Source organism: Rhopalosiphum maidis, chromosome 1 (assembly GCF_003676215.2).
Source record: "Rhopalosiphum maidis isolate BTI-1 chromosome 1, ASM367621v3, whole genome shotgun sequence".
NCBI classification, from domain to species: domain Eukaryota; kingdom Metazoa; phylum Arthropoda; class Insecta; order Hemiptera; family Aphididae; genus Rhopalosiphum; species Rhopalosiphum maidis.
Window position 1 is genome coordinate 12,092,019 of NC_040877.1, and position 14,595 is coordinate 12,106,613.

Consider the following 14,595-nt stretch of genomic DNA (forward strand, 5'->3'; position numbering starts at 1 on the left):
GTATAATATTATATTTTAAATAATAATAATAGAATAGGGACATGTAGCCCGAAAAAAGAATTCGGAGAGAGGTTAATCGGTAAATCACGAGAAAAGTCGTCTGTGCGCCCCCCCGCAGACCAAATATTTCTGCGTGCGTGCGTGTGTGTGTGTGTGTGTGTGTGTGCGTGTGTGTTTACTTAGGATTTCGTACCCATTGTCACGGCGCTACTACCGTATTACTATACATCCTGCACCTTTACGAATCGCGTGAAATGGTCGACGCGACGGGACACACAGCGCGCACACACACGTCATACACGACAAATAATATTATACTGTATCCAGGAACAATCGATTTCTATACACACTGCACATGGAATCGCACATAATATAATGTACCTACATCATTGTACTTGTTCCGAGAGAGCGTTTGCTCACTGTCGTGTACGAAGATAATAATATTATGCAACAGCGCGCCGACCCCCCATTTCGAAATCGCGGGACGTTTCCTGGAGGAGGCGACAATATAATATAATATACCGAATATTATTGTAAAGTGTGTATTATTTCTATATCGTAAATTGCGTCATTTGAAATTTTTTTTGTTTAAAACACGCGAGTTCGTAAACGGCCCCAAGTAACCCCGTTGATATGTTTTGTAATATTTTACTTTTATTTTTTAATACTATTCTTATTCACCAACTCCTTGGGGTAGTAAATTTAAAATATTCATTATTTACTAAGTGAATAAGGTGAAACAAATTCAGATCATAACTTATGTCAAATGAAATTATTTAAACACATTTACGCGTCTGCATTATAATACACCGATAACATTTAAAACATTAAATGTAAACAGAATTTTCGCTTATTGATAATCTTATTTAAACATAAGCAGTCTTAATTTACTTTATTCTAATATAATGCAATATGGAATAATGAATACTTAATTCTATTAAATATAAAGATTATCGTTATGTTTAAATTAATCTGTATTTTCCTTGTAATTAGTTTATGAACACTAAACAATACCTAGGTATCAAAACTATATTGCAACCCAATTTTGAGTCACAACCCTTAGGTTGGGAAACACTGGATTATTGGATTAGCTCCACCCATATATACATAAGTTTAAAACTAGTTAAATTGTACAATTTATTATACTCGTATTTTTTAAAATATTAATTAATTAATCTCATTCATTTAAAATTTAATGGATTTAAAATGTTTATACAAGTACTATAACGTATGTCTCAGAAAACAGCGTACACTTTATCACTCATTACCCTTTAAATATTTTTCAATTCTGTTTGTGGGACGTTAAACTTGACAAATTAATTATAAATTCCTATGACTTACAATTTTTTTAACTCGAGTATTTTGCGCATACGCAACAATTCATTTTTTTTTTAATAACAACCCATACATTTTTAATGTCATTTTCAAATTGATCAATTTTTTTCAAGCAATTTTGATCTATCAGCATGTATTCTAAACAGTTAGAGCTAGGTATAATTTAAAAAAAAATATATTACATTAAATTTTTTTTTTTTTAGTTTACGTTTTTTATCGTTAAATAATTCATAGATTGTAAATAATTTATTACTAATAATAAATGTATAAAGTATCAAATGGTGTTTAAAACGAAAAAATACGTGAACTAAAAATAAATTTAATTTAATACATTTTTTTTAAAGTTATACATATATATATATATATTACCAATAAATAAGTAAATCTATATAAAAAGGAGAGTATTTTCAAAAAAATAATCCAAAGCAATTTTATGCAATTATTTACTTGTTTTTTATTTAGCGTAAAAATGATATTGGAGAATACATAATAAAGAAAAATGTTAAATATTTCGTATACAAACTGCACCAAAATATTCGCACTAAATTTTAAATTAGAGTTATGCTGACTTTTCGATTAATTAACATAATATAATTTAATGTATATCATCACCACGCGAGATATTTTATGGCGTACTGCCGTAACATTTTTCACGTCACGGTCGCCATGCTATAAATTACAACAATAATATAATATAATAAATTATAACAGTATATATACATCTATAATACTAAGTATGTTGTTATAAATGGTACAGTATAATAAGACGTGTATAACTTAACCGGGTCGAAAGTATTGTGAGGAGAGGAAGGGAAAAAGTACGCCGAGGAGTTTAAGAGACGGCTGTAGCACGACGTAGGTACCTATACAGTCAGTCGAAAGAGGTGACCGCGGAGAAGGCAAGGAAGAAATAAACACGACAAACCTGGCGTATGCAAAATGCAAATGATTTCGTCGTCGCGTGAACACGACCGCTGTGTCGTATATACAATATAATAAACACATGCGCGTACAGGAACACGTCATATGCTCTATGGAGTCTAGACACTTTATACATAATATATTGTGCTGTACGACGAACACCAATCATTCCCACGCGCGAACGCGAGAGGTTGACCGGAAAATATTATAGGTAATAAGTGTAGTGTATAAAATTATCATTATTAAGTACAGTATAAACGAGACGACGTGAACAAAAAAAAATGATTAATAATATTAAACGGTACGAAAAATACTGCGACCAAACGCACGACGGTCCTGTTCCACAGCATCGGCCGTTTCCCCGGCCATAGGTGTCGTTCGTGTAAAATATACATTACGATTATACACTATTCTAAACATAAAACGACATAACGCACAGACCGTATATACTTGATAATAATAATATAATATTACACGACACGAATTGCGCGAGCCCCAGCTGTGTTATTATGATAATAATAATTAGTTATACGCGTATTAATCGGTTTTAAAACTAATTTTTCCATCGATATCGTTTTACAGCGACGTATATTATGTTCGTCGGTCGTATTAGTAGTAACGCGCGTACTGCAGTCGCGAGAAATGTTTTTTTTTCTTCATATTCGACGCATCGGATAGAGAACTATTTATTATCTTGTCAGTTTACGTGTTTGCCACTAAACCGTTTTTTTTTTTTTTTTTTGTCATTATAATATTATGGTAGTGCTGTACTTTACTATTATATACCAACAAGATTCCGTCTCGGTTCACCATCGTGTATAGCCTATGTAATAAGTACACTATTATGTTACTCGATTCTTTCGTATATAATATACAAAATGTATTATGGTATACAAATATAATTATATGATTTATTATTATAACTATTATTATTATTGTTATTAAGCCTATACACGTCAAAAGTATTATTATATGCCAATAAATTATTGTTATATTATTATGTTTTCAGATACGAAAAAACATTATCAACCAAACAATAGTTTTTCGCACTTTCAAAAGGTAAGAAAATATTTACATCACAATATTGTTATTGGTGTTCGATTGACATTATTGATATTTGAAGTTAATCACTTTAACTTTAATAGTGTAACACCTTAAAGTTATACAACAATACGATGCATTCGTGTTTTTTCAACATAACCGTATGGAGAATGATAATTTTGTAAAAACATGTTTTATTTTAATTATAAAAGGATATATTATAATTTAGCGATCAATGATTTTATCATGAATTATCTTAAAAAAAGATAAAATATGAAAGTAAATACTATATAACAATACATTAAACAAGACTACAAGAGTATTGTAGAAGAACAGATCAGCGACCCTTTTTGTTTTGTTTCTTTTCTCCTCGTTCGATACAATATGCAATATTCTTTATAACTAAATCGTAAATTTTATCGTTATTTAAAAGAGTGTTGTTCCTGTATGTACATCCCGAGAAAGGATTAAAAAAAAGTTTTAATAACTTTCAATGGGCGAATTGTAAAGAAGTTGACTGCATTTGTGTATATAATATAGACACATATATATTATGTATATATTATTATTATAGAATGCATTCAATGACTTTTGCAATAAAAATTGCGTTTTTACAGAAAAAAATATTATAATAAATACACATTCTACGTAACTGCTGCAGAAAAACACTTACGTGGTATAGGTAACTTTTCAGGAAATGTCATTGTACATCATACTGTTCCGCGAGTACCAGTTTATTGTTTGTCTATATCATAGACTTTATATACATACATAATAAACGATGAATCTAAAAGAAAAAAGTAAGAGGAATGTCACTACAATACGGTTATATTATAATATGGAAATCATTTGTTCTGCAGAAATTAAAAAAAGAATTCTTCAATTTTAATTATACACGACCTACGCCACTGCTTAATTCTTCTGTGTAATTTACAATTTATAAAATAACAGAATAATATATATATAGATACTTATAGTGTATAGAATATTAAATGCATACAATTATTGCCGATTTTGACGCGATAAAATTATAAGCCAACAAACGACCGCGCGCTAACCATATAATATTATATTATACAAACAAAATGTATGTGTCTGTCGGAGCGAAATGCGTGAAAACGTTTTGTTGGTTTTGTATATTTTTATTCACTAAATAATATTTTTATTTTACAACTCTCCTTAATGGAATAATGAATTTATATAGTTGTTTTGAATAAATTATAATTTATAATCACTTCAACATTAAATAAGAATGTGAAGTGCTTAGTACGTCGTTTACACATTGCACTGTACATACACACATACATATGTACTTATAAAATTATAATTTACGACCAATAATGACGATATCGAATTATTGACTGCGTTCAAACTATACATTTCCGGTTGAAAAATTAGAAAAACGATATCAACTCACATTTATTATATTATTTTAAATATCTAAAAAAACCTGATGGTGGCAAATTCTATAAGATTAACGTAGCAGATTCTTAGCCAATAATACGTTAAAAGCAAACACAAAAGCTCTATAAAACGTATGTCGTATTACTTTTCAATTGGTCACTGAAGTACAAAATTATAGGTTAGTGTTGAATTTTGTAATTTATACAAAACTTTTAAAGCAACGCATTCATAGTGTGTGTTGTAGTGATATCACACTATTACAATATTAATCTAAAACATTTACCTATATGCTTTATTTCGATTACATAATTTTCATATTATCATTTTTTCGAATAGCAGGTTGAGATCCATAATTGTCATTTTATTTCATGATGTTTTTTATAAATTTATTTTTTCATAATACTTAAACATGTGATACAGACATACTTTTTACGGTCAACATTTCAATGTATAAAACATAAAAGCATGATCCATATGTTTGATGTAAAACTTTTATTTTAGTCTATTACTATTTGCAGATATTAGATACTTAATTCAGCATTTACGTTTCACTTTAGGTATCGTAAACCATGGCACCAATTTAAATATGTTTTTTTGAGAATTACATCGTAATAAACAATATTTATATTTATAGCAAAAAAACATTTAAACTATTCAGCTATACATTTTGGAGGGATAACTATGTAATTTATATAACCGTTTAACTACATATAAAACCATACGGAAATATACATACAGAAATATAGATGTTTTAATCTAATGGTAAATTTTTCTCAAAACTATTAATTTTGAATGGTTTTTGCAGGTTTTGTTTTAGATGGTATACGATTTATAATTATTATGTACTATTTATACCTATGTCATGAATGATGATAATCAATTAAATTTGGCACGAACTGCAGAGATAGTATATATATTATATTATATAATTATTGTTGTATATATAATAAAGTCTGCTGCAGCAGAGTGCTCGAGATTCCGGGCATGACAAGAGGCACTTCATGCGCGTCCCGGGCCTTTATTATTTTCTCATATATATATATATAAAATATTATATTGTTACATACGCGTCTGGCTGAGCACCAGAGAAAGGTTCGACATTCGAGGTCAGGTAGGACATGTAGAACAGTACTAGCTGAGCAATGGTGGTAACAATAATACGCGTATGTACCTACAGTGCACAAGAGTATTCACTGAGCCTATCTATTCCGATTTTATCCTTAAAATTATGCGTTTATCAAGAATCTAATTTTAAGAACTTTTAGATACAAATCTCGTACTAATATTAAAAGACCATATTTTTAAATGCTTGAAATTGTACGCTATTAAAAGAGTATCCTGTAGTGACATATTTTCTTTGTGTAAGAGCGTCCTTTTTTTACATTAAATTGTTAATTATGGATGAATTTTTAATATATTTGAGACAAAGTGAAAAATTCAAAAATAAGAATTTGAAGAAGTGCATAATACAGTTATAAAATATTAAAGAATAAAATAAAGATGAAGACATTTTTTTTTTAATTATCCTGTGTATATTTAAATTTAAAATAGTGAATTATTTAATTTTACTACAGTAGAGAATATCATGCGTGATTCGTTGAAACATTTTTAGTACATTGCGTAAGCATAATAAAACTAACCCGTTTATATACCTTTTCAAGCATTGTTCTATCGTTATAATTGCATAGTTTAATCGTATCAATCGAGAATTTTGATTCCTTTGAAAACCATCAACAACGCGTGTCCAATTATTGTATATAATATAATATATTATTATTATACTTGTTTGCGCATATTCCTATAATGTGTTATGACAGTATCGAAAACGTCAATGATTCGCGTCGCATGCATCAATACTTTGCACGACGTATTTTTTTTTTTTTATCATCACTGTGTAAAATATTAACTAATAATAATTTATATATATATATATGTACTAGGAAGCACTACTCTACTATGTTTGCTCATCATTCATCAACCACTCTTCAATCTTTTCAATAGTTAGATATTTAAAATCAATTCGACTGTATTATTCCAAATCACTTCGATCGCTACAATACTATATATATATATATATATATGGTGATAAAAAAGTATATTAATAAGTATATAATAAGGTCGGTGTGTGCACGGTGACGCACACGTTACGATTCAAATCACGTCAACTGCAATTACTGTAGGCGTACAATAGTTTTCGGTTTATGTGACAGTTTTAATGATTGGCATGCCAAGAGGAATTCATATTGCTCCAATTGTAATTACAATTATATAAGAAATAGCTTACCGTATTCGACCTGCAATAATTCAGTTTATATGTTCAGTGTTGCACACCATGTGAATTTTTGTGGCATTATTTCGATAAAGTAAAAATACTAAAAATTAAAAACTTATTTTATAAAATTACAATAAATATTACAAATATAATATGTAAATTATATCTAACAGTTTTCAGTGAGTTTCAGGCTCCAGTCTAATTTATATATAGTTCAACATCACATCTTATTATTTATTTATAAAATAAATGCCAATCAGCTATTACAATGGTAATGTCATAGCAGGAATTTTAACTATAGTAGAAACAAAAAAAATAGATTATAAGCATAATAGGGTAGCATAATGACGCATAAAACAACAGTAACAAGAGAATATAAAGTAAAAAGTTATATGATATAATAAAGTAAACATAGCATAGTAAACTATAAGATAAAACTAAATACAATTATTATAACAAATAGACACAGAAAAATCATTTAGGGGTTATAAGTTCCGAGCATGCGATATAATGGGTGATTATGACCATATGATGTTGAGTGGGTAAAAAGTAACTCTAAAATTTATTATTTCAAGAATATCAGGATTCAGGAGCATCCAGAAAGCCATATAAGAGAGAAGCAATGAATCACTGGTCGGCAACAATACGTCGGAAGGAAAGAGTTTGGATATTACATTTACTATAATTTAAATGATTGGAGATGAAGAACAAAAAATTATATAATTTCATCACACACTTAATAGTTGTTATACAAATAAAGTGTAAAATATCTTATAAATTATAATATGTGCGGCTTCTATGGCTTTAACAAAAGATGCAAACCGTCAACGGTTGAAATTAAAAAAAAAAAAGCTATTTAGAGAAACTTGATACTACAAATTATAATATAGAGTACGTAGGTATATAACACCCCACGCATAGATGATAAAACGATTTTTTTCTCATCTATCCTTGTATAAAACACTGTATATATATAAATGTAAGATTTATAACAACAATTCTACTGTACATTTGTCACCCTCGCGGAACATAATATCTCGAGATTATTGAGGAGTGTAAAAAAAAAAAAGTAGATAACTTAAGCGTGTATGTAATATATAGCTTTTTCCATTATGGAAAAAATAACTAAACTTTTCTTTTCTTTTTTTTTTATCTTGTAAGAGAGACAATTTTTTTTATATAGTTTTTCGATGATTTACTACATTCTGCCTCTTTTCTCTATTATTAGTGTACTACATCAAATGTATTGTTACAAACACACCACCCGTACTAACAATCCTATTTGTTATGGCATAATATATTATTATAAACAATATATATAACTGTACACAATAATAATAGCATCTAAATAATATATTTGTATAATATAATACCTAATATATATAAAACAAAAAACTGACTGAGAGATATATAAATGCTTAACCAATGTGTATAGAAAGTTGAAATTTTTCACAGAAGTTCCTCATATAATATTAGCAAGTTTTTTCTTCAAGAAGAAGGAATTTTTGAAAATTCAACTCCAAATAGGTTTTAAACTGTTAAATGGTGTTTAAATTAGTTTGGAAAAAAATATAAAATGCGTTTAGTAGATTTTGAAAATTAATCCCTGAAGAATTGAAAATGGTATTAAAGTGAATATGATACAAAAATTAATTTATTAATTATATATTTAAAACTGAGATAAATATTTGTATCATAAATTGGTTCAAGAATCACTTATCCAGTCACCAAGCAGTTTTTATTAAATTATCGAGCAGGGTTCGGCAATTAAATTCAATAACGGCCCAGATAATTTGAAAAAAAGTTTTTGAGAGCCATAAAAAACTTAAATATCAGTTAATAATTATTATTGTGTTATCGCGAATATTATTGTTAACAGCCACCATAATCTCCAAATACATCATAAAAATAAATCAAATATAATATTTGAAATATGTTCTGTACTATGTGTGGACAGTGGCGCCGACTTGTATTTTATTTGGTTTGCCAAAGGGAGAAGTTTAAAAATTAGTTACCACCACCACTACTAATTTAGAGCAAAATAATGATCAAATACATTATTTTATTGTAAATACAACGATCACAAAGACGCAAGTTCCGCTCGCGATTTTTTACTCCTATTAATATTAACCATTATAGGTGATAATTAGTAGATACTACTTTATAGCTATTATTTCTTAAATATTCCCATTAGTAAATTTTTACCTATTCACAAGTAACTGTTTCTTACTCTCTTATGATTATATATATTTCTAATTTATCACTTTATCATACATTCATACCTCAACCCTCAACACTGATACATATAACATATCAATGCTACAGGGCTACAGCCTACAAGTATTACTATTAAACTTACATTTTTAGTATTTTTAACACTTGATTTTTGCTTGATTGTTTTTTTCAAATTTTGTCAATAAGTGTTTTTCATAAAAAATGAAATACTTTCTTTAAAATACAGGGGTGAACAGCCACATAAAAGTACGTGTTCGGCGCCACTGTGTGTGGAAAACAGTATCAAAAAAAAATATATTTTGTACTCTATACTATAGAGAATACTTGGAGTAAATATATTATTTTTTATAGTCATGGTTTTAAAGATAAAATAGGAATATTCCCATGGCGCCATCTGTCCGGACTTTAAATCAACTTTTTAAAAAAATTGTCTATATGACAATATTACTCACTTGGTCGTGTTATAAATCGGTATATTTCCATTTGTTGTTCATTTTCACTGGTTGAAATACAACTAACACAATTTTCTTATGAATTTATCACATCGAAATACATCAAGTCAAACGCTATATGCCTATATCAGTTATATCTACCACCAAGGCCATACCTAGGAGGGGTATCAACCACTCCTCTGAAACTTTTTTCGTGTTATATTAAGTGGTAGTAAAATAACCTATACAATATTTGAATATTATAATACAAATTAGTATACAATTTTTTAGATTAAAACCTCTCCCGAAATTAATTTCCAGTTACGGCCTTGTCTACCACGTGTAAATTGATCATCTAGTTCGAATTAGTCTACAAATCGAGTACATAAGCAACAGGCAACGACTTACCCGTGAACTGAGGTAAACTTGAACTGAAATACACCGACAATCGTATTTTACATTTGTTCGTTTTTTCCCGTTCGGAAGTCGGATAATACAGCTTTATATTATTATAAATACGAAATATAAAGTGGTTTGGGAATAAAATGCTCACTTATTTGCATAAGCACCGCTGTCGGTTTAAAACAATATGTTTGAAAAAACACCATCGTCGGAACTACTATATTATTACAACAACAATAATACGTGGACGATTAAACGCAACAAACATATAATAATAATAATATATTCTGCCACAGTTTCAGTTCGATGCAACTCATTCCAAAATTCGTACAAATCATGTCACACAGCTGTATAATATTTTAAGTATAAAGTATATAATATTATGTTATAACTGCTTACGGATATAACGTATAGGTTAGAACGAGTAAAACGCTGCGTGTAATCAGATGCACCGACACTGCAGCAAACCCATTAGAAACGTCGTAGTGCGCAAAAGGTATAATATTATAGTTATTATTTATTATGGGTACACACGGAAGTCTATGTTATATTATATTATAACGTTTTACAACGATTTTTAGGGCGTAGTGAACAACCCGTCGCACCGGTGTCATGCCAAAATTTAATATATCCTAATCGTTATTGAGATAATATTTTGTATTATATATATTCCATACCTACCTAACCTAATGTATTATTTATTTTTCTTTAGATCCGTCACACGCTTATTAAATATAATATCCACGAATAATACAGCATATAACAATAATATACATGTATTATAATAAGCACCACGACTGTTTACTTCCAAACGATTTCTTCGCGGTTGAGGGGGGTGACAAAAATAAAAATAAAAATCTGCACGGTATTTATAATAAGCGTTCGTGCCGATTTGACGTTTTTCGTACCTCCAGTCAATACACAATAAAAAGACCCCGATATGTGAAAGCGCGTGTGTGCGTGTGTGTTTTGTACGCTGGCACAATCGTCCACCGCCAACAATGCGTGGCGGTTCTTTTCTTGAAAAAAATTCTGTTTAAAACTCCAACGGCTGGTTATTATGATTGTTATTATCGCACCGAATGCGCGCATATAGGTACCTACGAATAATATGATATAATTGATTGTTATTCGTTTATTTATTTTGCAGGATGAAATTCCACCGGGGCCCCCGACACGAATGCATAATAATAATAATAATAATAAAAGAACAGTAATAATAACGCGCGGGGACAGTATATTTTTTTTTTTTACAAAACATTTTATCCCACATTATTATTTATTTCTTCTCACCTCCGCTGCCGTTTTAAACGTTTAAATCACAATATAATCGAATATTATTCGTACACACATATATAATATTATTGTACGCACAAAGCCGCTATAACGCCTTTTTTAGTCTTTATATGGGTCAGCGCATTAATGCTTATAACAATAATGATAAACATTACACACCTACATCGCCATCGACGATGTCAAATAGGTATTATAATATTATTCGATTATCGTACGCATTTTTATTCAAAAGTATGACATAGTGTGTACTAATATTCAATATAAATTTAAGTATTCAATTTCACTTTGTCGACGATTTTGTTTAATCGAATGTTAATAAAATAAATAAAATGTCTACTATTACATTATAACCAGAGACGTATTTTCAGATTTAACACCATAGAATATAATATATGGATTTTATATCGCCTCTATTATCTCTTCTCAACCTTAAAAAAAATGATTCACCACCAATTATTTTGCTATATAAAGTTTATAAGAACCTTGCATTACTCAGCATAACATAAGTACATGTCAAATCGTTAAGTTTCTTCCATCATAAAATAATTGTCTTATTTAGAAACTTTGTAAATAATAAGTTTATTTATGCAATTTTTTTCTGGAAAATTTTCTGAAAACTGCACTACTTAGCAACTCGTTAGTCGTTAGTCATCATTCATTATAATATACCATTATTTTTATTATTATAAAAATTACAATCGAATAGATTATATCAGCCAAAGTCTAAAACTATGAACAGTTATAATTATTATAAATCATAAAACACAAAAAACAAAAACAATTATATATTAATAATATTAAATAAAATAATGCAATCGATAAGTGATTAGGTATATCTATTTAATTTACCAACAAAATATCTCATAAATTATCTAAATTATTTCAATTCTCAAGCGATACATCAGCTATAACATTATATAAATAATATAGTATCATCGGTGGCATTATGACAATGTTCAACAATATTTTACCACGACAAAAATAAAATTATAATTTTGATTTTTACATAAAATTACAATATGATTAAACAATTTTCTATTAAGCGAATTACAATGGACGATGGCTGTAGGTTTTACACACAGAATATGTTGTCATACCTAAATCCCTAAATAATTTGCCACCCGAGGCAACGGTACCGTTCACCACCTAAATACGTCCCTGAATATAGCTGCATTGCTGACATACGGTGGCGTATGTACTGAATAGTGGATATACACCTACCCGTGTACATATAGTGTGATTCATTTATCGAAAACCTGATAATATTATGTTGTATATTTTTAAGTTTTTAAAATTTAATAAAAAAAACTGTTTAACTATAGAAAAATAAAAATAATATGTGTATGATCTTGAACGTTAAGAAAATCAACAGTTCTTAATATATCCTGAACTATTGCTTGATTGGCGATAGAAGGATCACCCTGTATGTACAATAATATAATATTATTGTGCACTCCAAAGTGAAAAAAAAGACGTTCTATCCTCACGGGGCTTTACCGAATATCCCGTTTACGGCCTTTCGCACGAAATCTCTCAAATCGCGTACATTATGATAAAAACAAAAACACCATCACGGCGCGCAATTTATAGAAAAAAATCGTCGAGTGCCGTTTTCAATTTGAAATATAAAATATTATTATTTCGTCGCACATAAGACGGAAAAAAGTGATAAATATACACGTGCGTGGGAAAAATCGTATAGCAGTAATTATTAGTGGATCTTATACTATATAGTATGATATTCTTTCTATCATACGATTATAACATTGATAGGTTTGTATATACTTACAATTTTCAAATCACACGGAACGTCTCGCATTGTATATTATTATACAACTATATCACACAGTTGTGATGACTATATAATATAGTTATTTATAGTGTATACATTCAAATGTCACGGACATACGCCATATTAATACTACACCCATAGGTATATACTATATATATATATATATATATATACGTAACGTACACCACCTCCGTGGACTACGGGAGGACACATGTAGCGCAAACCCCATGCCGATGTCGTGTGTGCGTGTACGAAAACCGAATAAAAAATAAAACTATAAATATTAAATACACGTCGCGAATAATTATTACGATAATAATATTATTATTTTATTGTTTGAATAATATTACCAACGACACGACACATGCGCTCGGCGGTCGCCTTGTTGGGTTTTTCAAAGATTTTTATTTATATACATTTGAAGTGATAAATTATTCCGTAATATTATTATTGCACATTAATGTACGTATCCGCTTAAACCACGCACGACATTTTTTTAATTTACAAAATTGTCAGTTCACTTTTAATTGCTGGGGTCACGTCATTGCGATATTACCATATTATATTGGTACGTGTACAGCCCACAGCACAAATCGGCAAATTGCTCTTTAACAACGACCTATTTCCAATTCTTCCCCTCTTAGATTTTTTGGCCCTCGAGAAATTCAATTTCCGCTGCACCTGTTTAATAGTTAAATTTTCGGGGAGTAGTTGAGGTATATAAAATAAAGACATTCGTTTTTAACGATATAAACGCTTGTTTTTATTTATTTATTATTTTTTTTTTTAACGTTTTGAGTGGCCAGTTTTTTTACAAAACATAAAAATAACAAAGGTAAAAATAATTGCTATGAAAATAAAACAAGTCCTTATACATTACTTGACAAAAATAAATTGATAAATATATCATCAAATTTGAAGAATGAAATATTAGGATGGATGAATTTTGTTTTAATAAATCGAAAATAATTTATTTCAACAATTATATTATGTAAGTCGGTGTATAATAAACGTTACCTATATATGCAACATAAGTTTATGCCTTTATAGCTGACTGGGAATATTTCTGCTCAACAAAAAAATCCTATTTATAATTATTGTTATTATTCCTATTGTTTATATTATGTTAATCCATAATATTATTTACACACGATTGTTTTTTATTTTATTTTTTTTGTGGCTTTGATATAATATAATACGGCAATGATTGGGTTCAGTCTTCAATATCACCTGCTTAGAGTCACTTCTAAAAAGAAACCGCATCGAACTCATCAGAGGATCCAATCAAAGGAATCTCGTATTGACGAAATATTAAACACAGTGCTTCCAAATATTATCTATTGATATCATTTTCCTCGACAATATTTTTTCAAGATGTTATTATTGCGTATTGTGCGAATCGTTATAATAATATTATGTACAGCGTCGTTACCCCGTTTTCATAACACCTATATATTACGACCTGT

At 29.0% G+C, this 14,595-nt stretch overlaps 1 protein-coding gene across 1 annotated transcript in view; it reads left to right on the forward strand.

Annotated features, from left to right (window-relative positions):
• Nucleotides 1-14,595, forward strand: part of LOC113548014 (frizzled-5) — a 67,616-nt gene that overhangs the window by 11,693 nt on the left and 41,328 nt on the right. Inside the window, exon 2 of the mRNA XM_026948647.1 lies at nucleotides 3,266-3,315. The gene's annotated coding sequence lies outside the window, so the exon portion shown is untranslated. The remainder of the gene's footprint in view (nucleotides 1-3,265; nucleotides 3,316-14,595) is intronic.